The sequence below is a fragment of the Varroa destructor genome, unplaced genomic scaffold, assembly GCF_002443255.2.
Source record: "Varroa destructor unplaced genomic scaffold, Vdes_3.0 BEIS01000001.1, whole genome shotgun sequence".
In the NCBI taxonomy this organism is placed as follows: Eukaryota; Metazoa; Arthropoda; class Arachnida; order Mesostigmata; family Varroidae; genus Varroa; species Varroa destructor.
The window spans coordinates 11,192,926-11,218,998 of record NW_019211454.1 but is presented as its reverse complement, the minus strand read 5'-3'; the positions used below and the strand labels follow the sequence as shown (position 1 = coordinate 11,218,998).

The following is a 26,073-nucleotide window of genomic DNA, read 5'->3' as shown; positions in this document are numbered from 1 at the left end:
GATAGCCTTCCGTAGAGACATTGCAGCACTGCCATACATCGGCCGGTTACGTCAAACGCGTTACAGCTCTAAACGAATCGAGCCGATCGATGAGTGTAAAAGCAGCTTGGAGGACGAAGAGTGTCTATCTGTTAACGGTGTCAGATGGTTTCTACAGTCAAATTATCGCATGGGAAAAATTCGAAAAAAATGCACCGTAATGAACGATGGTCAACGACGTTTAATGCTTTCGAACGTAACTCGTGTGTGAATCTGTAAATAGATATTGCCTCAAAAATAGACGTCAAAACAACCAAAGCAGATGGGTCAGTGCAGTCATTCAAGCGACGGACAAAACACTAACTAATCCTGGATTCAATAATAGTCTACGGAGGTCGTTCATCGCTCACGGATAAGTTGCAATACAGCTGCGACTCTCTATCGCCAACTATAAATACTAGCGTTCTTTTCATGTCCGTTTTTGGCATTATCTACGCTTCCGTGATGTGTTTCCACTCGTACGATCTAAATGTACCACCAGCACATGTATTACACACATTACTACATGACGTGCTGCTCAGGTACAAATACAAGCGTGTTCTAAATAGGAGCCTAATCTTAGTACGAAACGGTTCCTTTCGCCTCGACCAAGTTAGGCTCACTATGGGCTATATGCTACATGCGTTTTGTAGCATACGGCCTGCTGAGAGCCGTCGCTAAGATCAAGAACACTGCAAACATTCTTGAAAAAATGAGAAAAACGGGATACTACAGCCATTTTCGATGCGACTTACAAACGTTGTCCAGTTTTTTTGTATCATTTTAGCTGGTACGATACCAGATGAAAAATGAACACAAAAATTAATATTTTGCGGTTTGGCTATCTCAATTTCTTTTATTTTAATAAAATCAAAGTTCGACAATCTCTAATATAATAGAGTTATACATAAAAAATACTCTATATGCTGGATGGGCCAAAAATTACCGTTTGATTTGTATGACAAGGTAGCGGACAGTAAGGACTATTGCCAGTCGTATCGACAAAAGCCACTTGGCAACAGGAAATTAATTTAAATATTTCTAATATCACGTTACGTATCTACATACAGAACTATCATGTTAACCAATTTCGTTTTAGCTAACCTAGGAGGTCATACGTGCGTTCTAACAGACATACCTGTGACAATTTTAGCAATCAGATCGAATACTAGTAAAAATGTTATCGATTTTTTTATGTTTTTAAGGTAATTTCGAGGCCGTCATCTCAGTTGCTTAGTATTAGCGCACGTTGTGATTTGTAGCACAATCTTTATATTGTGCATAGCTGGTATTAGTTATCATAATTCAAAATCCATATAACCAAAGTGGATCACTTCGCTCTTTCATTGCCTACAGCGGCCGCCTATAGCATCTAGGACGATCGATGTTTTTTTACTTCCAGATTTTTTGGTGCCCATTAAAAAAGGCTTCAAGACCCGAGCGGGCTAGTACTCAACTGTGAGACTGATGAAAGTTGTTAACATTCTGACTTGCGTACTCAATAGTTTCGACAGCCGTTTGGCACATACGAGCTGAGTAAAAACTATCACCATAATAATATTAATATATCAAATAATCTCTGTAATATCGTCCTTAAATATCTAGGAAGAAATTTGTAAAGCACGTAGATTTTCAATAAAACAGGTATACGTGAACACGTTTCACAATGTAAGACTAAGCAGCAGTAATGAACGCGATTATATCTTTCATTTCAAATATACCTATCCTTGCACATAAAGCAAAGTCAAAAGATATCCATATACTGCTTACAGAAACGTAACTCTGAGATAATTAGGTTACTTTTGCTGCTATTCAATAAGCTATAACCACCAATGGTGTTCATGTTTCTATTGTATAAGCTGCCTAAAAACGAGTGGTTAAAAATTCGCAGACAGGCCAAAATACCTATAGCGACGTCAACGACGAAGACCGACAGTTGTTTCTCGCTCATCTACTTTTATGGCCGTCATTTCCCACCAGACTATTTAGGTAGTATTGTATTATTTTCAAGCCTACGCAAATAGTCGTAGTCGTAGTCGTCGTCGTCGTCGTCGTCGTCGTCGTCGTCGCCGCCGACAAGGGAGCTGACGGAGTCCTTTTTCTCATTTATTACTAGAGATTATCCCTAATAAAACGACCTGCTATAAAAGGAGTTGTCGGCATTTCTAACAGCATTCGTGATCCTCTTCTATACGTTGTAGTACGAGTACAGGACAAGGCGATTGACACTGTGGTCGAAACTGGTCGTTTGGTAGCTAGCTGTGAGCGCTTACTTTTCTGTAGGGAACGTCAAGCCATGAAGCATATGAACGCCTATGTCCTTCTCGTCCTTTCGATGGCGGCCCTCTCTCCCGCGCTCACTATTATTGGAGGCGAAGATGTACGTAGGTTCTGTCAAACGTCCCTTTCAGATGGCTCACTTAGAAAGAACGTTGGTGATCCTAACCACTGTACCTTGTAAGTATATGGATGAATGTCCACTATGACTAAGGCAGTAATTACAGATTAGACATATAAGATCACTACCTCTTTGCAGTAATTGGCGTCAGAAAGCATTTTGTACTGAAGAATTGTCTCGATAAAAATAACTAGTTATCGCTTCAAGCAATATATGTTTGTTTTTCCATAAATCTCCTTCTTTTACTTCATTTGAAATATAGGGTAAGTACTATAGCCATGTTGTGAGCCGTATTCAATTGTATTCTGTTAATGGATTCGGTGTAAGAAAAACGTTACCACCATGCAGCCAACTCAGCCCGAAGTAATCAACCACAACGAGAAACTTGTCACAACACTCAGCCTTCCCAGACTCATCTAGCTCATTATATATATATATATACGCAAAGGGCATAAAACGGGTAGCGATTTACCCACCAAATTCCCAGAGGAGTCAAACGAAATATCTACACACTTGCATAGTAGGTAGATTTTTCAGCTAAAATAAACAAAGTTGGCAAATTCAGCGTAAATTTCTCGTAATTTTCTTAATAAGATCAATAGTAAAATAAGTAAGTGCCTCACAATTTTTTCCTAAGTTGTTAGTTGCATTTTTTTCTTACTTATTAGTAAATTACCTTCACTGATTCGGTATAATGGTATTACTTGAAACAGCTGAATTCTAAATGTGCTTTTTTTTTTTCTTGCAGATTCTATAAATGCTCTTTATGGTTTCAAGCGAAGTTGAGGTGCAGACACGGTAAGCACTTCAGTAATGAATTACAGACGTGCGTTGACCCCTGCACGGCCAAGTGTGATACCATGATCACCTGCCCAACCACTCCTTTCAATGATACCATAACTGACGGATCAGGAGATGACGATAATAATAATAAGCTGTTTCTGGAACAAACTAAGGTGATATCGACTACACGTTGCAAGGGCAACTGTTCTAACAATGCAATTACAAGAGTAATTTTGAAAAATTACAACCGAACAAGATTTTCCTGGAATTAAAAATGATTTCGGCAAAAAAGAGTCGGCAGTTTGGTAGAAGAACCTTCCAAGCCCGAGGATCTGCTACCAGAAGTAGCAAGCAAATCTATCTTGAAGTCCTAAGTAAGATTTCCCTGAAAGCAGTGAAACGGACCTGAAAACCTGCCGCTATTCCAAGATTGAATCTGATACTGTTATGGCTCGCTTTACAGACGTTAGTAAAAAGCCTACGGTGGCATTTGCTAAGGCCACAGCCCTTATCCATTGTAAACTTGTGACGATTGTAAACTTTTTTTTAACAACGTCACTAGCTGTGATTGCCGACTTTAAAGGAAAGATTTCATCAAACTACATAATATGTAGTGAGTAAAATTTCGAGGTTTGTAATTTATATATCAATAGTAATAGTATTGCAATAATATATATGATGTCTATTTAGTATTTCATGATGCTCTGTAATAGCTTACATGTGCCGTTTATATGCTCTTTATCATAGTTCATAGATTATATGATTTTAACTTATTTCTAGCTACTTATTTAGCAACGTTTGCTTTGTACAGCTACAAAGGGAATAACTAGTGGGTAGTAATGTGTTATTTGGTACATAAAGGCACGCGATAAAGCTGTATTCTTTCTAATTTACCGGTTCAGCTTATCAATCGGATGGCACCATCGCTTGGTGTTAGAGATCAAGATACTGCTTTGGAAGATCTGAATGTTAATTGCAGCGTGTAACGTTCAGACTTACCAGTTTTTTGCAACGAGCCTGTTCAGCAATTCTGAACAACAAGCAATTTAGCAACTCTGAACAAGGAAATTGTTCCCGGCTTGAAGTTACTAACTGCCTCCTGTTCCGTGCTATAATCAGAAACAACCCAATACATAAAGTTGATCAAATCTATGTTCATTTTAAGACATTGTCTTTTAATCCCTAATAAAGATTGTTTAGTCATTTTTTAAACTGGTCCTTTTAAATGTGTGCGGATCTTGTCCTTATGATAGGGTGCCTGTAAAATTTAGCTCACATAGTTTTTATTAATAAGGCCTGTTTTGCTCTATGTGGAGGGTTCACGAGATGCACATTGACTGAATTGCGCAAGTAAATGCAAAACAGAAACCTCATAATTATCATCTCGATTCTCATTTCCTCATTCAAGTGGGACTTAATAGCCCTGACGGCACTAAGAGAAAAGTCTGACCTGTCTTGTTATGTATTATGATGAAAATGATAAAAACTCTAACAATGCTGAAGTTATTACATTTGTAACTAATAGTTTTCGAGACACTGATCTCGTTTTGGATGTTATTTTAATTATTAACTTTTATTCTCGATGTAGATTAAATGAAAACGAATTAACTTACTTGATTTTCATCTCAGCATTACTAAGAGCTATAACTTAAAGAGCTCAAAAACAGACTGTTATAGCAGCTCCTAGTGATTAGTTTGTTTGTTATCCGATAAAAGTCAGTTTTAGGCAGCGGGAAGTCAAATCGCTCTGTTTGATATAAGGACGTATATCAAATGGCTAGTTTTTATGGAAAAATCAAAAACTCTTAGAGAACACTGTGCATAGTACATGTAACTGAAGCATCTGAATATGATAGGTTTTAAGAAAGATCCCCTTGTAACACCGTATGCTGATAATACGCAGGAAAGTATAAAGTAGTACAGACAAAAAAAAAATAAGTTTTAGATACATACGCACCTTATTCACGTACGACAAGGGAGAAATCAGTATTCAGGCGAGTGCCAACGCTGACGCCACGATGCGTGTGTGATTTTAGGGTAATAGACGAATCTTCCTTATAATAAGGTAGTTTTGTTATACAGTTATCTATATGACTGGGAAGGTACTGCTATTCATTTGTCAGAACTTAATAAAGGTCGTGCCGAAGGATCGCATTAGAAACAAGGAGTACCTTGGAGGAATACATAACGCTTGGAGGGCTAACTGTAAGAACCTCTAAGAAACTACGAGTAACTTGTTTTTGGATAGTAATAATAATATATCGGTATGGTTAACTTGTTTCATGAGCAAAATTAGAAAGTTCTAGTGATATTTGATCATAGAGTGATTAATACATTCGTTTCTTTTTGGTCCCGTTGAGATCCGTATTGAATAATCGCATCATGGTGGTGTCCCTTCTCTCTTTAGAAAGTGCTAAGTATTAGAACTTTACGGAAAGCATAAGGTAGCACAGTTTGTCTGGACAATTCATTCGGGGTAAACAACACTTCTTGATATAATGCCTTTCTATTTGCATAAGCACAAACACAAAACACATTGTAATACATTGAACTTCGCGAAGACGAGATTACGATGAACGTAGACATCACTTATTATTAAACTATCCCTTAAATTAATGTTCAAACTTTGAGATTATTCTGTCAGAGAAATGTTACACTCTAATTTAGGAAATTGGTACCACTACAAATAGGAAAAAAAAGTAATAGAGCCTAATCACAGTCTTTATAACGTTTCGGATTTTAGTCAAAGTCCCTTGTGGTCAGTCTCGTCACTAGTCTTGCGGCTCCTCTGTCTGTAAGGAAGCTTTACTGGTAGAAGACATCTGATTTGTGATTTTGGTAGCGCTTTTCTTTCTGCTTAGTACCCAGTAGTACATCAATGCCCTAATAACCTATTGTAAAGTTAGTATTGATATTGTCTATAAAATGTCTAACATAACTCAAATTAGGGTTAATTTACTTAATTTTTCGTTCATTACAGCTCACCTGTTTTCTTCTGTATGTTTGTCTTCACCAGACTTCCGCGGTTCATAGCCGATCAATGCACTTCTTAACTGCATAACCATTTCACGTCTCTCCTTTATCTTACGGCATCGACTCTGAGATGCTCGGCTCGAATATAGGTCATATATTATACTGAGAAGAACCTCAAATAACCGAGCAGTGCGTTCTGCATAAGTATACTATCGAATCGTCTTAACCCTATTTGCATTTGTCAAGCTTTCCGAAAGTTTTCGAGCAGGCGTAAGGGGCAGAGAAAGACTTTTGTACTTTCCAAGGCTGCGGCAGAGCACCGGTCAAAAACGTCGAAGGTCACCGATTGTTCGGTGTTTTGTTTCTGTGAGACTTCGTGAAGAATAGTATTGAACCCTCTCACATCAATGCTACGTTCGCTGCGTCGGTGAAATTGAGCATCATAAACCATCAGCCAATACTAGTACTAAAGTAGCTTATGGCTAAAGTGGTAACGATGTGTATCACCTGTATTATTCTCAATATTCCTATTTAAAGGAAAAATCGGTAAGCATGTGGTCGAGACGAAAGACCAACAGTATGTAAAGTGGACTACGCTATCTCATCTTAATGTATAGTGTCGGCGTACATTATGTTTTCGCTAGAAATACGAACGTACGAATATCAATGGAACTTAATAGTATTGTTATATGCTTGAACCATGGTGGTCATGGTGAAAACATTCATGAAGTGGAATTACCTCAGAAAGCTACACAGGCTCACATGGCCTGTCACTAGCTCACGTAGCGGGTGTGGGGCTTCTGTCGTTGTCTTCATATCTTTTATGAAATTTACCACGTAGTTATGTCCGATGAGTGTTAGTACCGTTAGAGGTCACCTATCGACAATGCAGTTTGAATACGCAAGCTATTCGAACGTTTGCGGTCGTACTCAGGATCAAAAGTTTCAGCCTTCCAAGAACAAGGTGCGCTGGTCACTTGATAGTGTTGTACAACGCTGCATTATTAATCCATCAATTTGCTTGAAAAATATGTCTACTTTTGTCCTAATGGTTCCGTTATAAAGCCGTTGATAAATCAACGTATTTACCAGTTCACGTGTGTTAGCTTAATAATGTTGGCCTTTTTCGCTAGCGATATATTTGAGTCCTTTCAGGTAATCGTTCTAATGCAAACAAAAGATTCTCGGTTGCAGAACCACTCTGGAACTGGAATCAGTTACGTTGAAGAGACGTAAATAAAAACAGTTGTAGCAACAGTAATCTCTATTTAACAAACAACCATCTTTTATTTCAGTTTGAGAGCTTCGAATTGAATCGACATACATCTCTGTCGGTGTCATGGATGTAGAGCTCCATGAAAATAGCGAAAGTCTAAACGAGACAACGACAGTGTTAGCTTTTTCAACAACTTAAGTGCCTTACTCCAGTCACGACCTTACCACTGATGGTGAGACTGCTAGAAACCCATAAGCAGCGATAATGGTAAGCGCCGACCTTGTTAACAATTTCCATAGTATGTTCCCCGTCTTTTTCTACTTAGAATACGTTCATGCGAGATGAACCAAATTCGACAGGAACATTAAATATAAATGTTAAAGGCAGAGAGCAAAGTATCCCGTCAGAGCTACGTTTCGTGTTATAAAGGGCATGCGCGTACCTCTTATGCCAAGAAGGGTATAAGAGAATTTATTTTAATCAGTTTATCTATAATTGTCTAAATGTTTTCATGTCATGCCCGAGCGGCTAAGGGAGTCGGTGCAAGAGTTAGCACAATTAGACGAAAGCAAAGCTCTTTATATTGATAAGTTTTCCTTAAAATAGATTTATCTATTTGTTTGAAAAGGGCTAATTGGCGGGAACCCACGCCGTATCTACGTAAACTATGAATATCTACTTTTTATTTTACAAATCACTAGCAGGCAAACTTTGCACAATGGACTATCACAAGGGGACAGAGCCTTGTATACCGTAAAATTCCGTTACGAAGATGCCAAGCAATGGCTTTGACCCTCTCGGGTGCTCGTAATTGTCGATAAATTCTATTAACACTGCTCATTAGCCCATACAGCAGGTACTTTTCCATGTACATTTTTAGGAAACGCGGTAACTAAGCAGCTCTTTAAGAGGTGTTTGCTTTGTTGAACTTGTGCTGCGAGAAGTATTGTGTCGTGCTTGAGTGAAGAAACACAAGTTTAAAATATTACTTAAAAATCATTTTTTATTGATATTTGTTTAATAACATAATTATAGTTTCTTTTTATTTGAGATCAGCTGTATTATAACTTTACTGTATTTTTGTTAACCCACCTTTATAGCATTATCCATACACCAAGGGGTTTAATGGTTGTGACAATCACAGACAGCGTTGTTCGATGATTACCCAGTCACACTTGACCACCTAAATGCTTCTGCACAAGAGTTCTAATTTGCCGTTACATAGATCTCTTTAATCTTTAGATTCGTACAAAGCCTATTTCGCAGCCTTTCCAAAGGCTGGCCCTTTTGCGCCACGGAGCATCATCTAATTGCGATACCTGTGGGACTCTCAGGTAGAAAACTAGTTCATAATGATCAAGCATTCACTTTTATGTAGTGACGCGTTCTCTGATCGGTAAAGAAGCATGAACGGATACTGTTCGCGTAGCTAACAGTTACTTGAGCGTGATTACTCCATCAAGCGCAATATTAAGAACTTTACAAATACTAGCTATGTATGAATGAACTTAAAAGTTGAGCTCCGACGATAAAATCGCGTTCCGAAAAATCATGCTGCCTAGTCCAGCTTAATCAAATTGAGTAAGGAATAACTTGATGGTAAGCAAACAAGAAAAAATACCAGTTCTTAAGACGAAATTGACAGAGGAGAACAAACGTCGAGTAGGCAGGCTGTGATACCCTACAGTAACTGGAAAAAGTCTATGAAACTATCGTCTTTGCGTAAGTAGTAAGGTGACGAGGGAGTCCGCAGATAAATGAATGCAAGTATATAGAGTCATAAATTACTGATACATTCACAATAAGACACAACAACTGAACAATGAGTATTTGTATGCATTTGCAGGTGTCTGTACGTGCAAAAATAGATTGCCACAATTGATTTATTGATGTATGTATCATACACGTACTTGGACGAGTTCTTCTAAAGCCAGTCGAATCATCGATCCGTTATCAATGCACCAGGTCAGACGAGTGCGTTTGGGCAATGGAACTAAACATGATAATATATGATATATCATCACCTTTGGATATCAAAGAAAATAGTTGCCATAAGTCTTGAGCAAATATAACTATGTGGAGCAAAAAAAAATGAATAGATTTTCTGTAAATGTAATTTGCGATAGCTTTACTTTTTTGAAATTAATTAATTCTTAAATTTAATGAGAAAGTTTGTTTTTTTAAGGTGAACAGCTATTGAAGTCGTTTCAACTGAGGAAATCCTTCGGCTTGCTCATCGAAACAATTCAGATAAATTACAGTATCAAAAAAGCAAGGAACTTTACATATGGATATGTTTAGCTATTGATTAATGCTATTACATGTTAAGCACGCGGGCAACTCCCTCTGGCCGTTGTCGACGCGGTGTTGGAACTTATTCGTTGCATGTCTACGAGACGCTTGGATATCCATAGATCTGTGAACTTCGGTAAACGACAGAAAGCGGCTTGTCTCACGCAACTTACCATTGGCTGAAAGTGTCGAGCGACATTGCTTATCTGCAACATGTCTTATGCTAAAACTTATGATATCCGCATGGAATCCGCACTCTAGGTAAGTTTGGTTTTAATCTATGATTCGTACGATCATTCAAGAGCGCCTTTAAGGGGCGAAAATGGTGTTTTACCTGCTTCAAGGAGCCTGGACTTTTCGCCCAGGGTAAAGTATTAACGTAACTTGAAATCTGCAGAGTGCAAACCGGCTTTGAATCCGCTATGGCTGTGTGCACGGTGGTGTTTCTATTAGCGATCGTTTAGTTGAAGATCAAAATCGGTTGACGTCGTACACATTAGTATTGGTACGTACACAAACTAACAGCTGATAACTTGCATCATTCCTAGCACAGTACAATCTATCACATTATCTCTACGTGATGAATACCAGTAGGCGAATCCAGTAGATTACGAAGGTATGGAATTAAACGCAAGGCAATAGGGCCATCGTTTATCGCGAATCGGTAGCCCGGGTATCTGTGTTTAGCGTTCATACTCTGTACCGGTGCTCGCTAACTACCATTTCCTATAGCGTGTCAATGATCGCCTGTTAAAATAACGAATAATTGAAATTGTGCGGGCATGATTTTGCCTATAAATGTAAGAGAATTATTGTAGTTCGTTCTACGAACGGCTTATTGCCATGGCGGAACTGGATAACTTTATGCAACTTGGGTATTTTTCATGTAAATCGACGGACTGTTAGGAGGAACGCAGAATACTTTATTTTAAAATGAATCCCTTCAACAAATATTAACATTTGTTATAGAGCTACCTCCGGCGAGCTGCTTCACGTTTTGGGGCGTCAAAACTTCACTAGTCTTAGGCAACGCAACGAGGTTGATTTGGTCGACTGAATAACTTTAATCCCATTATTATACGTTTTTAACATGTAAATGAAAGCTTCTTTTTCATACTTGCCCTAATCATAACCATTAGATAAATCGTAAGAGGCGCTCATAGTTAGAATCAATGATCTTTGAATATAATTACGAGATTAATTAAGGTTCATCATTCATTTTTTTCTCGAGCTCTTGTTTCGATAATCTCTTAAGGTCTTCGAGATGGTTCCACCAAACATTTCGGTTCATTTCACAAGCAAAAGGGGTCTAAACCAAGTCGCTAAATGAGACCTGGGTTAAGTCCTGGCTAAATGCAGGATATCAGAAACCGTATAAGAAATGCTGACTATAGCAAACCAGCAACAGTCAGGTCCAATGAAAAAGTTACTGAGTGTGAGCCGACGGGCTATTTTCAGTGAAACGCTCCTGCTCGATAGAAGCCCAATTTTCCCTTTTTTTTTTTTTTTATAATTTACCACTATTTCGACCAAGGCTCTAACATAGCTTTAATGGTATTTTTACGTTTTAAACGTTTATTATTGTTCGTATTATCAAGCAAAAATTGAGTTTAACAGAGTCCTTCATGCGTCCTTCCTCTACAGCACATATTTTTTATTGGTTTTGCTTCATATCCTAAATTCTTCCTCTCTTCGACTGAAAAGAGTGATTGTTAAACGCTCATTTCTGTATCAGGTAGTGTTCTAGACTTGGGCTATCGACAAGGCTAATCGAAAACGATTTTTGAAAGCTACACTTCTGCGCAGAAGGGCTTTTTTTTACCGTAAAGTATCGAAAAGTCGAGTTGTCCGTGAGTGTTATGCCCTTGCACCTAATTCGTATGCGTTCGTCCAGCCCAATCGAAGAATAAGAAGTCAAGTCATGGTGTTCATACCGATATTCTTCAAATTACTCTTCTAAATATTTACTACTATCCACGGTTCGTATTCTCCTGCGCTGCACTAAAATCATGTTTTTCGGTGATCATCGGTTTTTTTTTTACGTATTTGTTGGGTGAATTATTGCATTGCTCTGCTTATAACAGCTACGTCCCTGCTTTCGTATGATACTGCCCAGTCCACTAAGTGTTGACTAGTGGATTTTCCAGGTTTACTCTAACCGCCTTGTGTCAACAGTCAACGCCTATCTAGTATAAACCTAAGAATATATTGCCAATACATTACAAGAAAAAGAAAGGCATGAAAGGATGAACTGTAGGCATAGGTTCTAAATTCGAAGCTAACTAGTAATCCGTCTGTGAAAATAGTCAGACCTTTGTTTTTCTTTAATCTGTAAATGTAGTAAAAAAATACCAATCCGTTAGCAATAGTTTCCTGCGTTTTGCCAAATGTGGTAACCAATTCCAACCATCCAATGTTCGCCAAGCTCGACGTAGCGCAGCTTTCGCACGGATCAGTAGAGGTACCGGCATGAATAGAATTATGCTCAGTCATCGACAGTGAAAAGTAAAACAAATAGTCTTGTTTGACAAATATTTTTATAGGTGAAGCCTGAGACAATTGAGGTTTCCTGACGTAGATAAATGACGTTGCGCAATTTGCGTTAATGGCTGATCACCCCATTGAGGGATCAATAAAAATCGCATTGTGCATAGCAAATAGACGTGGTCGTCGGTGAGAAAAGAAAAGCAACAACGCTATACGAATACAAGGCAGCAAACCGGAACGGAGAAGTTGCACTTAGGAGAAAAAGGTCGATGTCAGTATAAAAGTTCGGAATAATTTTATTGGTGCAAAACGAGAACTCGAAATCATTACTTGTAGCGTAAGAGCAACTCAAAGGACGAGCTGAACACTTTTTTACGACATTTTACAAATAAAGCTAGAGGCTAGATACTACCAAAGTTCGTCCCTAGTATCACCCTAATAGGTCGTAGCGAGTGGTCACTAGTACATCACCGATGGACAATATTTTTTTTTGTTGATGGCCGCACGTTTAATCATCTAACAATCTAATGTCTTGCTAAGCATTTAGATTTTACGCAATTCATAATGTGGCTCACAGGATATATGGTTTTTCAGTGATTATACATATTATGCTTTCCTTAAGAAAGTGTTCCTTAAAAATAACTTTTCACAAAATTAACTTAACTAGCCGTTTGTCATATTTACTCAGAAAAAGCAAAAACACGATTAAAGCCGTGCTGTATAATGTATGCTTCGGATCGTTCGGTTTATATTTATTGGTATTAATCAGGCTTTTATAAGGCCTCAAGGACTACGAGTAGTAGAGCGAGACAAACCGCTGAACATCAGTAGCTTATATTGTACAATTGTAATAAATGATGCAATACCATATTCATAATAAATTTATAGTCCGGGAACGTTTTCCGCATAGGTTCGGGACGAAAACGGCGGCATACCTGGCATACTACCTATCTGATTCAAAGATCATACGACAGTATGAGCTTTTGTCACAGTTGACTTGTTATCAAAGGCTCAATGACAGGATCGATCCACAATTATGATGCCACGATGGGGGATGCGTGGGGGGGATGCCTCTATAGTATTAATTTCCTGTCGGGTTGTTTCTGGCTAAACTCTGCATAGCGGCCAAAAATAATGGAGGAGGTTTCAATTTTTTTTATTAACAATTTTTTTAAGTTACACAAAATGTATCTAAATACGGTCTATCACGTAAATATAAACTTGTGAAGTTACTAAACTGAGATAATGTGCATTTACCTATGCAAATGCACGAAATAAATATACGCGAACTGTTTTATTATATATAAAGTGATACTACCATTATGTTGTGCACTGCGCTAGGTTATATTTGCAGGTGGCGTGAGGTTTGAGAAAGTTCCACAATAACTTACCTGCAAAAACTTTTACCATGTTTTGTATGTTTGCCCATATCGTTCTCCTTTATTCAAACTCTATATTTGACATTGTACGTTCTACAAATGCTGTATTTCACAGAGATTTAACGGTTCTCTCGTACGGGCCATTCACAGGAATCGTTCGTAATAGTTTCCGCGATGAAAAAATCCGGTTTTTAACATCGAGTGTTCATTGTAACAAGTAATTATTTGCTTTACTCTTAATTAAATGGACAGATATGTAGCGTAAACGTCGATGCGTATAGGACGTCTGAGACGACTAACGCTTTCTATCAGGTAGAGATGTAGGGTAGATCGTTTTCAGTGCATCATGTGCAATTTGTCTAAATGGATGCAAGTGCTGAAAGGTTCCATGCTTAGCAAAAATAATTTAGGGCTCAAAACACTGACGTTTTAGAGTTCTGTTATTTTTCTAAGGTATTGTTGGCCGTGTTCCATGTCACTGCAAACGATTTTCTGGCTTAGCAAAGTCCGATCCGTGCTCAGGCGTATGTGGCGTATATTTCATAATGTATCACACCCACAGTGAGATAATAGAAAGAACGAGTATCTCAATACCATTCTAAGGAGTCGTTGCCGCTAATAAACGTATTTCTAGTGGCTATATTGCCTAGGATTTTGCTAACTTCCTACAGGGGAACACAATGTGCAGAACGGCGATACTTTACCACACACGAAGGAACAGAAATTATGGAAATGTGCCAGTCTTTTTTTCTAAAAAAAAAAAAAAAGCTTAACAAGAAGTAGCGTATCGGCCTACCTACATTTCTCGCTACAAATTCTGACGCTTAATAGCACAATAAAATATTTTAAAATCTAGTGAGACTTACTTGTTGATATCGAGCAGGGGCTCGGGGGATTTCTATTCGAACCCGTTGGTGGCAATAAACCTCACTTTAGTGGTACGCGTTATACGTTATTTTTGGTATGGATACATACTTGACGTTTTCGATAGGCTCTAAAAACATGGCTCCCCGTCGAAGAAGCGCCTTATATCGTCTATGGAGCCAAATAGTTAACGGAACATAAAATACTTGTTTGATAATATTACAGTCAATTTTGTTATCCCAGCATATATTACGTACTTAGGCAGGCAGGCAGGCAGGCAGGCGGGCAGGCAGTGGATGGTAGGCGCTTATCGTTTGCGTTCCTTGCTCCTAATGTGCGAGCAACCGTTTCAGAAGCAGGATGACGATATACCTGGACGGTGTTAAGTGCAATAGAGATTCTTAGGCAAGAACTACCAACGTAACAGTTGTCTACATAGCTCTGACGTGATGATGATAATGATAGATCTGACAGCTCATCATAAACATCACACTAACTGAGGTCATTTAGAAAAGCTAGGATATTACTGGTGATCTGAATGCTAGATGTTCAACATTGGGAGGAAAGCGAGAGGAAAAAGTGATGGAAAGGCAGACAAACTTCAATGCATAATCATTGATCAACTTTTATACTGAGATATGCTTTTGGTCGAACATTTCATTTGCACGTGGCACTCGTGAGTTTTACATAGCCAGCCAGTCTGTTAAGTGCAGTAAAAGAGCCATGCATCCGGCGGGTGGAACACTGGCTGTTCGCAGAATGGTCTGATTTGGTGCTAAAATATGTAAATACTGTGAAAGAAAAATTAAAATAGTCACATACGTTGGCGAATGGAGATTCATGACCATGCCGAACCATGATGAACATGCCTTCCATAGATGCGTGCAAATGGACGTAAAATATGAAGCAAGATAATTTATCTACGTCGGAATATTTTATGATAATACGGCTAGATATATGAGACGTGCTTCATGAGCCGTTAGATAGCTTCAGACCTGAATAGGAACAACGTTAATATGACATGTCAGCAGGGCATAGACCGAGTAAAAACTACTACGTAACTTTACGCAATTAAGAGTTGAATTTCTTGTTTGAGCGCTGTGAGCTCTGTGACGGAAAGAGGCACAGTGTCAAGCAAAGGGTGATATTCGCTGCAGAGGATAGAACGAGCAGCGCTATAAATGACACACGGACGAGATTGAGCTCAAAGTTGTACGGAAAGTCAGCGGATGTACGCCTATTGAAACCCAATGTGGCAATAGATATAGGCTCGAACCTTGCCGTGTAATTTCTCAAAAGTAGGTGAAACCCTCGGAGGAGCGAAAGAAAAGGCCACTTTTTAAGCCAGATTAACAGACACTTTATTAAACAACCTATCATCCCATAGCAAACTTCGGGTTGCGTTATATTTAGTCGAGCGATCCTTTATAACCTCGCAGCTATCCTTGGGATCGAAGGCTAGTATCTGAACCATTAGGCTGAATCCATGGCTGTCCCGTGACGCCTGTAACAATTGCATGTACATACATAATAAAAATATTCTTATAGATTTCGATAGTAACATGGAAATTGGGTCTCGTTTCGCGGTTCCTTTCTTGTGGAATTCTGAATGCCTACCTGTCCATGTGGGCATACACAGTAAATGTGTGGGGTTTCTCCAGATCTAGTCATGGATACTGGATTTAGTCATGATGGCTATTATCATAGGGAAACTAATATAGCAGCAATTAATAATAATCTAATAGGTGCCAGATGCACTGTGTCCGGCGGGAACTCTGTGTAGTTGCAAAAGCTTCCTCCCTCTATTTACTTTTTATTTCAAAAAATCCTTTTTCCTGGCTGCATATTCCTAGTTTTCTGACAGATCTACGATATCTTGGCTGTAGCTGACACTGAGCGTAAATATTATGAACCTACTTTCAGGACAATCAATAAAGGAACAATTTTTATGCTGATGAACTCTGTTTAGGAGACAAATACATCGAAGGAATCGTTCGTTCGTATAAATTTAGAGATTCTGTAAGTATTAAGCTTAGTGGCTATGTTCTATTCCTTTCTGAATAATACATAGACAAATAAACTAGCCTGAAAGTGTGAGCGATGTGTATGAGTGTGAGGTTTCTAACTTGAACTTTATTTCATAAGTCCACCCAGTGGATTGAAGGAAACGCCAAGTTTAGCCGAGCGTCAGCTGACTTTCTAAAATCAGTTAGAAAATACACTTATCATGGCAATTGAAATACACTATAGTTGTATAAAATAGAGAATAGGTGTGGCTCCGGGATGTATTTTAGTTCAAATGAGGTTAGACTATTTGCCCGCGTCGCGAACGATGAGTCGTTTGGCTGTAGGACGTATTGACGCGTATGCGCCAACACAGTCCTCGTATTTATTCGTTCATTTAAAACTAACTTAACTTAGAATCCACCTATTTTATTAAGTTCATTATACAATTTCACTGAACGCCAATTGAACTGGTCTTGTGATGACAACAAGTGTGTGATATAATAATATCTCACCCTAAATACACTATCTCCTAAAGTTGAAAGGGTATAAATTTTCGGCAAAAAAAAATCGTATTCTCGAGGCATATGTGATTCATCCGCAATAATGTATCATATCTCACGTTGACTATGCTCATTTAGAGAGCTGTCTCGTTAGGCTTCTAGTTTTCCCTTTCTAATTTGTGTGACATCGAGTATGCATATGTAGTACATTTATACATACACTATCGAGTATTATGCAGCGAAACATTGGCGTGACTAGATATAACTTGTTATTTAACTATCCTGATCCTAGTATGTTTAGTGCATGCAAGGTAGATGTAGGCATCCATAGGGTGCACTGAAAGTTCAGTAGGTTTATATAAATCTTAAAGTTACGCATTGATAAACCCGACCGGTATCGATTCCTTGCTAATGGTGATTTCTGAATGAAAAGGAAGATGCTACCCTTTACGCTAGGATAACACGTCGGCGCTAGCACGTATCACCAGACACAAAATCTCACCATTGTTTTCTACTGCAGCGGAAACCAATTTATTTACAGCTGTCGGCATAAATGACTTTTCGATAAAGCTGTGTTCCCATTGAATATAGTACACGTTTAACAGGGCTGTTCGGTATCTTATCCTTACTGATTACGAATTCGAATTCATTCCACTCATTCGAAGCTTCCACTGGACACCTAAGCAATTAGGAATGAGTTTGCTAGAAGCGACCTGCGGTCCAGGGCTGCAAGCTTTTATCGGATAGAAATGTTGAGAGATTTGCTGCTTAAACTGTACAATCTGGCCTTAATTGATTTTACTACAAAAACCAATATGGTGACTCAATATGTTCACTCACTATAAGATCATCCTGCAAGTGCTAGGCCATCTATTCCATTGACACACTTAGCAGATCGTTTGAAAAACGGAGGTCTTCGGTGATTTTCATAGACGTGTTTTACTTCATAGAAACCCGTTGGTAGAGCGGGCATGCCGAGCGTGTCTGTTTCTGTGAGTAACTCACATAAGTAAACTGAATGAGGCTCCGTAAGTCTCTTAGGTGCTCTTGTCATTGTTTGCTCAGATCGCGCAATATTTGCCCGCTGATATATTTGCGCTTATCGACAAGGCGTATAGATATCAAGGCGCACATTGTAACCCTGCTTGTACAAAATACTATCCAAGAAGCTCGCTATCCACCTGATATATGTAAAATCAGAACAGTTCAGTCTGGAAAACGGACGTATTTATAACGTGTGTTTGTGTGTGAACGATCTTGTAGACATGTTTGTACAATCCCATTGAAAACAGATGCGTAGGTTTTGACGGAAGCGTTGGCGCTTGACGGAAAATTCAAAGTACCTTGGCAGTCGGCGTAGCCATTCGTGAAATGATTCTCATGTTAGGGGAACGTATTACGTTGCCGGAGATAGACAACGTGTAAAAAACGTTCTAGAGGTTTCGGCTCCAGTGGAAGAAGCGAGAACAGGTTGATGAAGACGCAAAACGCTTCGTACGGGAACCCAAACAACCTCGTGATATAATGCTCATCTCGGCCGCTTCTTTCTATCACCTTCAGGGATCCATTAAACTTTCGACTATGGCCGTATAACGTTGCTGAGAGCAAATAGATACTAATATTTTAAACTTACCCCTCAGAACGATCTAGAAAAGGCCAAGTTTTGAAGTCATTGCTTCTATATGAATTTTGAAATACTCGTCCTTACAATATAGAATATTTCATATAAAGCTATTTTCTACCTTATTGCTAAGCTTCCTATTATTTTACGAAAAAAATGTCTAAAAACGATTTTTTTAAAGTACAACTGACCTTTGAACGGAAAGAAAATTTTGTGTTTTTGCTATCGAATATATATATATACTCTACTTAAGCAACAAGGAAATAACTTGCACGTGGGAGTGCACAGTATGGGATTTATTCAAAATTATGACATTAGTCACTATTGTTTAAGACTAATTCTTAGTAAATGCGCCAACATTAAAAAACACTACCCCTTGAATCTTTTTTTCAGTACTATCACTGCATCTGCTAAGAACAGAACTAGAGCATACCTAATAAAAGTTCATTGAAAGCTGCTTAAACATTGTAATTCTAAGTGTGGTACTGTTTTTATGGCAGTCAGAGTAAGGTAACATACATTTGACTCATATAGAAAAATGTATGAATAAAGAATTTTCTTTATTGAATATATGCCGTAAGTTGGACGGAAGAATTTACCACCTGCCACTGATCTGTAGACAATTATCAATGAAAAGCTAGGAAGAGTAATACGTCTTATATTTAATACGCTAGCTTTTCCAATAATCAGTTTAATTTGTTTACAATACAACTTATTCAGACGTATGGTCATCCTAAGTGAGTCTATCTCACGTCCTCAATGACTAGCTATAGCCAAATAATGTTGAAATTCTATTGTGTAGTTGAAAATTAAATGTATTTGCGGTATGCTATGGATGCACGCGTTTCGGTGGGAGCCTTGCCCCTCAACGCTGCTAATTTCTTGTGATACAGGAGCAGTAACGTCTATATAGCTTGGTCGCTTGACAGGGTATGTTGTCGGAGAAGTGATTAGAAAACTGTGTTCTATATGTTTATGTGAGCGCCCATTTATTTTCAGGCATCCATCCAGGTATCAACAGGTTATGGTTAGGTTTAGACATGAGTTGTTCGGTTATCTAACTAGCTTCATATGAAAAGCCTCTGATAGTCGGGCCTCACAATCCAGTGGCAACGAATATCTCCAGGAGTGGATGGAACACGTGAAATTAAGATGATTATGGCACTGTTAAGTGTATTCTCGTTACTAGGACCCACGAGGTATTTTTCTCGGTGCCAGTAAATGTCGCTATAATAGTCATTGCACAAAATTATACTAGGCGTGCTCAATGCGGCGTCGAATGAAGTAGACAACAGGTCTTCAGTAAAAATTGACAAAAATAATGCTTGGTCAGTTAAACACGTGCTCGAGTTTTAGGTCTAGTAAAAATCTGGCCTAGACGATTAAGCCTTTAGCTACAAGTCAAACGTCACTAGTTTGAGTGTTTCGGTCGGACCAATATATATGTAACCTATTATTCTTTCTGCATAGTGTTATATTGGTGAAGCTAAACTATCGACATAAGCGGCGAAACATTAAAAAAAAAAAACGTTCCGTGCATGAAATACGCTAACGTGCGCAGAACAGTTGATTGTAAAGACCTTATTCTCTAGCGTATCGCTTGTTACTACGCTTTGGGAGTATAAAACATTTTGTCGAATCCCCTCCCCGTTCCCCCCACAGCTCGGTTTCAAGCTGTGATCTTCATAACGTGAGTCTTCGTTCATCTCCGAAACGTTTTACGATATATTCCATGACCACAAATTGGTTAGAGATACGCTCTTGAATGTTTTTTTTTTTTTAATGTCTCTTCATACGTCCACAGAAATGAGCCAACATTTAGGAATGGCACCGGTTAAATGAATTACGCGTTAGCAGGTACCTTAAGGTAGATACCAGAGTCAATAAAAATCAGCAAAAGTGAGACCTCTGCTCCTTATTTTAGACATATCCGATCAGCCTGGTTTTATTTAAGGGCTGCATAAGTTAAATAACTTAGATTAATTACTGGTAATAATAATTAAGGGTAATTAATAACAAAAGAGACTCAAAAAAGATGTTCGTCCCGATAGGATCATGGAGATGGATCATTCGTGTCTACCGTTTCTATTTTTAGGATGTTCTAACCAAACGGCTTTTGGTGATGCTAGAACAGTTTTTTTGTCAGTGAACAGAAATTCACGGCACTCAATGTAAAACCGCTAATCTAAGGCAGAAAACAAGATTGGATTTAATGAGGTTCAATAAAAGCTTTAAGACAAAACGATACGAGTCAACAAAAAAAAAAAAAAAAAAAAGTCAATAAGCTTCTTAGCGCACGAGATTATGCCTTGCCTACACATTATATTTTTCCAGTAAAATATATATTGCTCTCTCTGTTAGAACAATATTGTAACAACGAGAACACCACCGAAGAGATCCTACAGAAGAAATACCGAAGCAAAAAGCATAAAGTCTAGAGTACGTACTGTCAAACTATTTACTGAGGAAAACGACAGATAAAAAAAAGCATCGGCCGTGTAGATCATGTATAGAGCTGATGTTTCTTTCAAGTATCTGCTCCAGATGAAAACATTCATCTTGTTAATCCAATTCATTCGTCGCCCGTGCGCTGCTGCGGCCAGTTTAAAGTAAAAAAAAAAACGCTGTTCTGATGCTTTAGGAGCTGTGGTGATGTTAGTAGTAGCAGCAACAAAAGAGGTAGACGAGAATTTTATTATCAAAAGCCCATAATGCCCAGTGCACCCATTTGTGTTACTTGGGTGAACTGGAGTCTAACAATATACTCATGGGTGCAGCGGAAGAAGGTCGCCTATTTGACTTGCGTAACATTGTTAAAAGACGCAGAAGAGTCGCGGTATGTTATATTCTATGATGATGACCCAGTTGAGTCCAAACAACTATAAGATCATGTATATGGGTTATAGGGAAATGCGCTGCTGCAGCGAAATTCATCAGTCGCCATTCCTTAGCATCAACTGCAATCAACCGAAGGATTTCTTAGCCTCGAACAACGGCCCCCCTCTACAATGGTTTTACCAGCATTATCGATGCTTATCATAATTTATTGAAGATTCCCTATGAAACAGTCTGTAAAGCTGTATTTTGGCTATTATTCAACTAACATTTTTGTTTTTAACCTCTTCTGCTATCATCGGCGTGGTGATGATGAGCAAGATAACCAATGCGATTATTTGTATTATCCTCCTTAACGCTTTCTTCAGGCTATAGTAAATAGTGCCTCTTAATATTGGTATAGTTAGACAATACTCCAAAACGTCTTCTCTCACCCTCCGATCCTCAGGGTTAGGCCACAGTTCTATTTTCGCAGTAAGTAAAACTATTACCAAAGGAATCCTCCAATTCTTGCCTGTGCAGGGCAGAGGATGACCTGTGGCCGGCCACGCCTATCATCTTCGCGGTCAACATGTAATCTTCGATGTCGCTGGTAAGCTCTACGCTGCTGGACATGTGTACACTTCTACGTACCTACGGTTAGTTCTTAATATCTTCAAACACAAGTACAAACACATACGTAGACACCCAGTAATATGCATGCGTACTAGGACGCGTGGAACAGACGGCAGCTAACGCGTGAATGAAGCACTAAACAACGTCACCTGTAGCCTTGAAGGGGAAGAAATGCGAATTTCATCAAAACAAGTTCATGTTGTCTTTCATATATTCCAATAGGCTGTAAGTTCGCATGGATGCGAGAAATGTAAGAACACGGAAAAAAGCCCAGCAGTCTGAGACAAAAAACTTACGACGAACTGATCAGTAATAAGCGACTAATTACAACAGAGAGGGTAGCAATCTGTAAAGGGAACATCCGCGTAGTGCGTGAGATGTGGCCATTTTTGCCCTATACGAAAAACAGCAGGGTCTTGTTTGTCATCCACGGGTTCGTCTCGCAAATTGTTACAGAACACGAATAAGGACAGTAACTAAAGCTTCTGTTTATCTTTCAGGGTTACAAACGTTAACAGTAACTTATTAAATGTTTAGGTGAACGTGTCAGACCAGACGTAACATGGCGACGCGGTTACATACACTGAATTGTATATGCACCTAGGAGCGGGTGTTACAAAAAGCAATTCATACAGCATACGACAAACATAACATTACTAATAATCCGCATCTTATTGCAGATCATGATTCGGGTCATACTTAAAACTTGCGTTGTGCATAGGATTTCAAGGTTGACAGGTAGATCAGAGCACAGCTTTATGAGCGACGCACAATGTCGTCATTGTTTCGCAGCTTTCCCAATTTTAACAGCTTTGTAATACCCTATCGTCTAGTTTTAGTCAAAATCTCTAATGTAAAATGAATTTATTCAACTGCTAGTCATTTTAACCTAGAGAAACCCGTCAGCTAGGGGCAAGACGATAGTTATTGAGTTGAAACCTTGCTTTCCTATCGTCTTATGTATCTTATATCTCTTAATATCTGCTTTATTTAGAGAAGATGTGGAGCTGTGATTGGAACACACTATTTGAGTACATGCAGTTTTTATTAACCGTCTGGTGTGGTTGAATCTGAGTGAAGTTTTCGTACAAAATTGTGCTAAGTAAACACCTTTTGTCGATTTTCAAGTGAGACAAAAAGTGTATTCGTGAAAACATTCAAAGGCGGGTCCAAGTGGTCGAGCCGAAGAGTAAATACTATAAGTTCTGCGTTCAGAGCTGAAATGAAGCGTTACGGGCTAAATATAGGGAGTGTCTTCGAACAGTGAGGAGATATAGGAAAAGAAACGTACATATGTATTTTTTATTAACTATAGCTAGCGCATTATTCGAGTATACGGCCGCAATTGACGCTCAAGTTAGAAATAGGTGTTTGTTACAGGAGCACTCTTTGGTGAAGTAAGTCTAACTACAGGCTTTTCTAGTGCAGATAGGTAGGCCATATAAGAAACGAATTTCGAAAATAACACAATTTACTCAGAGGTTCCATATTTAGATCACCGCTGATGAATTAATGCAGCGAAATTTGTATTTTTTTTTGAATATTAGACTGCTAGAGATTGCACGCTGCAGACAAATGAGGCTAAACAAATAGTGGAAATTGATAAATTCTTATCGATTAGTTCAACGAAAACAAGGTCACAACGTCTATTTTAGAAAAAAGTTCTAATGTAAATAAATTACAATTTTATTTTTAAAGCCGTTTGTCGAAATCTCTTATGAGGGTATTAGAAATCTTCACAAACAATCGGAAGATGCTATTCAAGAAACAAGTGGACCATGGTTGAAGATAAGTGGAAGCGGATGTTGTACATCTGCAGTATCGTTCATTACAAAATCAAATGGTGATAGCTGCTCGGTAATTCTTCACCCAATGTTGGGCATGCGATAACCAACCGGACTAATTTTCCTACGGAATACGCCCAGAATTTCTTGTTTTTTTTTTTAGGAGAATACCGCACTCGCATTGAAGTACATAAAAGAATATACTAATGTACTTACTAATAAACTTGCAGGTAGGTGTCAGACCTGTGCCAGAGGTCCTCACACATTGTCACATAGGTTCGCTGCTTGTCTGTTTTGTGCCAGATAGAGCTTTGTCAATATCATATGTTTTCAGATGGTGCTTCATGTTGTCATGCCTCGTGTCTCTTTCTCGGCTGCACAAAGGGGGAAATATTTCAGCTGCTACTACTACTTTTTTTCTGATTTTGCCGGCAATAAGCGCTTTCTGCTTTAACGTCATGCCTGTTCTGCAACTGCGACGACCGCAAATGACGTGAATAATTTATATTTATATTAAAGTGTTTCCATAGCAGCACTGCTCGCGTAGTTGACTGCACTCGGGTTCCGCTTCGTAACCTATTGACTTTAATTGGCTAGAGCTGTACACCGTGACAATAAAGCTTGTTCTTCTAACATCGAATCTGATGACAACCCGACTCGTGCTGTAGCCTTTAACGATCAGGAACTAAACACAAGTCATTTTCGCGCCAGCTCGAAAAGATCGCGTGAACGAAGGAGGATGACATAGAAGCGGACACTAGAAATGACTTGCGACTGCTTAAAGGAGGCCATAGAAAAAAGCCGTACACTGGCCTGAGCTGAAAGTACGCACACACATTGCTCCAACTCTAAGGCCGCAAAGGAGTGTATCTTTTGGCGATATCCACTTTGTGTTCAGCTAGAGTAAGTAAATAAGGAGAATAAACTCCAAATCTTTGACTCACTTCACACGAGTTTTTGTAAATTCAGAAAGGGTCCAGCATATTCTTAGGCACTAATAATCAAAGCGGGCCTCCTGAAGAGATTCAGCATGCTAACATATCGCAACCGCAATTAGCGTGCATTCTGTTTTCATCTCTCCATTAAGACTAGCGAGATCATTCGTCTGCTAACACAAGTAGACATACGAGCAGACGCCTTTACATCAATGTACCCTGTTTCCTGCACAAATTATTACGGTCTAGAATAATTATTACCATCATTCTTTTCTGGTTAGCTAAAGCCTGGTTAACTCAACCGCTTCAACATTAAAACACATCACTGACTCTGTGAAGCTTGACTTATTTGTCGCCAGCCTTTATCTAATAGCACACCGCTTATTAACTGGGTTAATGAGGCCTGAGTCTGACCTGTTATTGTAAACGCTTCACGACATAAAAGTTTCAGGAATTGCATTTGTGTAGGGCTATAGTCTGGCTGCTGTAAGACAGAGCGGACACGGAGTGGGCAGTCTCAACGATTTATACATAATTTGCTCTCAAATACATGTGAAATGTGCGATTATATGCCATATATATTATGAATGTATTGTATCTGATATTTAATTCTGTAACTGTCTGCCGTTCACGTGTCAGAAATCACTGCTTTAGCTCTAGGCTGACTATGACAGACCGAGTGTTTTTTGTATCTCAAAATCCATATAGAGATTTTTTATTTATAATTGTAAGATCTGCAAGTAACTACTGAACCGGTCCATTTTTACACGGCGATGATTAACTAAGCATTTTATTAAAATAAGGGCCTTTCGAATTATTGATTAAATCCTTTCCACTAAATGAGCATAGATTTCTACAGCTTTTCCTAGAGGCCTCGTATAAATAACTAGTATCGGAGTGATCCGCACGATATAAAACGCTAATCCTAACTAATTGTTCGTCTACTGTTTCCACACGTTTTTACGACGTTCGTCAATGCTGTTCTTACTTCAATTAGTCAACGCTAGCATCAAATATAGCAGCTTTCATTGAAGTCATCTTGCATAAATGGTTCAGAAGTTCAATCAGCCACATAATAAAGTGATTCATTTGTCGGTACCTCAACGAGTACCGCATCGTACTTAGACGCTTGCCAAAATATTGAAGGTACCAGCTACATTTAGAGCTCAATGTTTCAATTTATGTCAATCAAATTACGCGCCAAAAATAACGCATATTAATGTATACAGTAAATAGCATTAGTCTCTGATTAGGGGCATCTAATTTTATCTAGGCTGTAATTTAAGCGCAAGAACCATCTATTGAGGACGTCGAAATATAGAAACAGTGTTGTACAATAGCGTTATTATTTGTTCTATATGTGGCT

At 38.6% G+C, this 26,073-nt stretch overlaps 2 long non-coding RNA genes across 2 annotated transcripts; one reads left to right on the top strand and one right to left on the bottom strand.

Annotated features, from left to right (window-relative positions):
• Positions 1 to 2,174: 2,174 nt before the first annotated feature.
• On the top strand, positions 2,175 to 9,596 carry LOC111247807 (uncharacterized). Its single transcript, XR_002672269.2, has 4 exons — positions 2,175 to 2,475; positions 3,165 to 7,655; positions 9,235 to 9,353; positions 9,582 to 9,596. It is a non-coding gene; the product is annotated as an uncharacterized LOC111247807 (long non-coding RNA).
• A 6,150-nt stretch (positions 9,597 to 15,746) lies between these two features.
• Positions 15,747 to 24,368, bottom strand: LOC147758254 (uncharacterized). The gene is made up of 2 exons (XR_015327644.1): positions 23,989 to 24,368; positions 15,747 to 15,914 (listed from the first exon to the last, which is right to left on the bottom strand). It is a non-coding gene; the product is annotated as an uncharacterized LOC147758254 (long non-coding RNA).
• Positions 24,369 to 26,073: the final 1,705 nt, after the last annotated feature.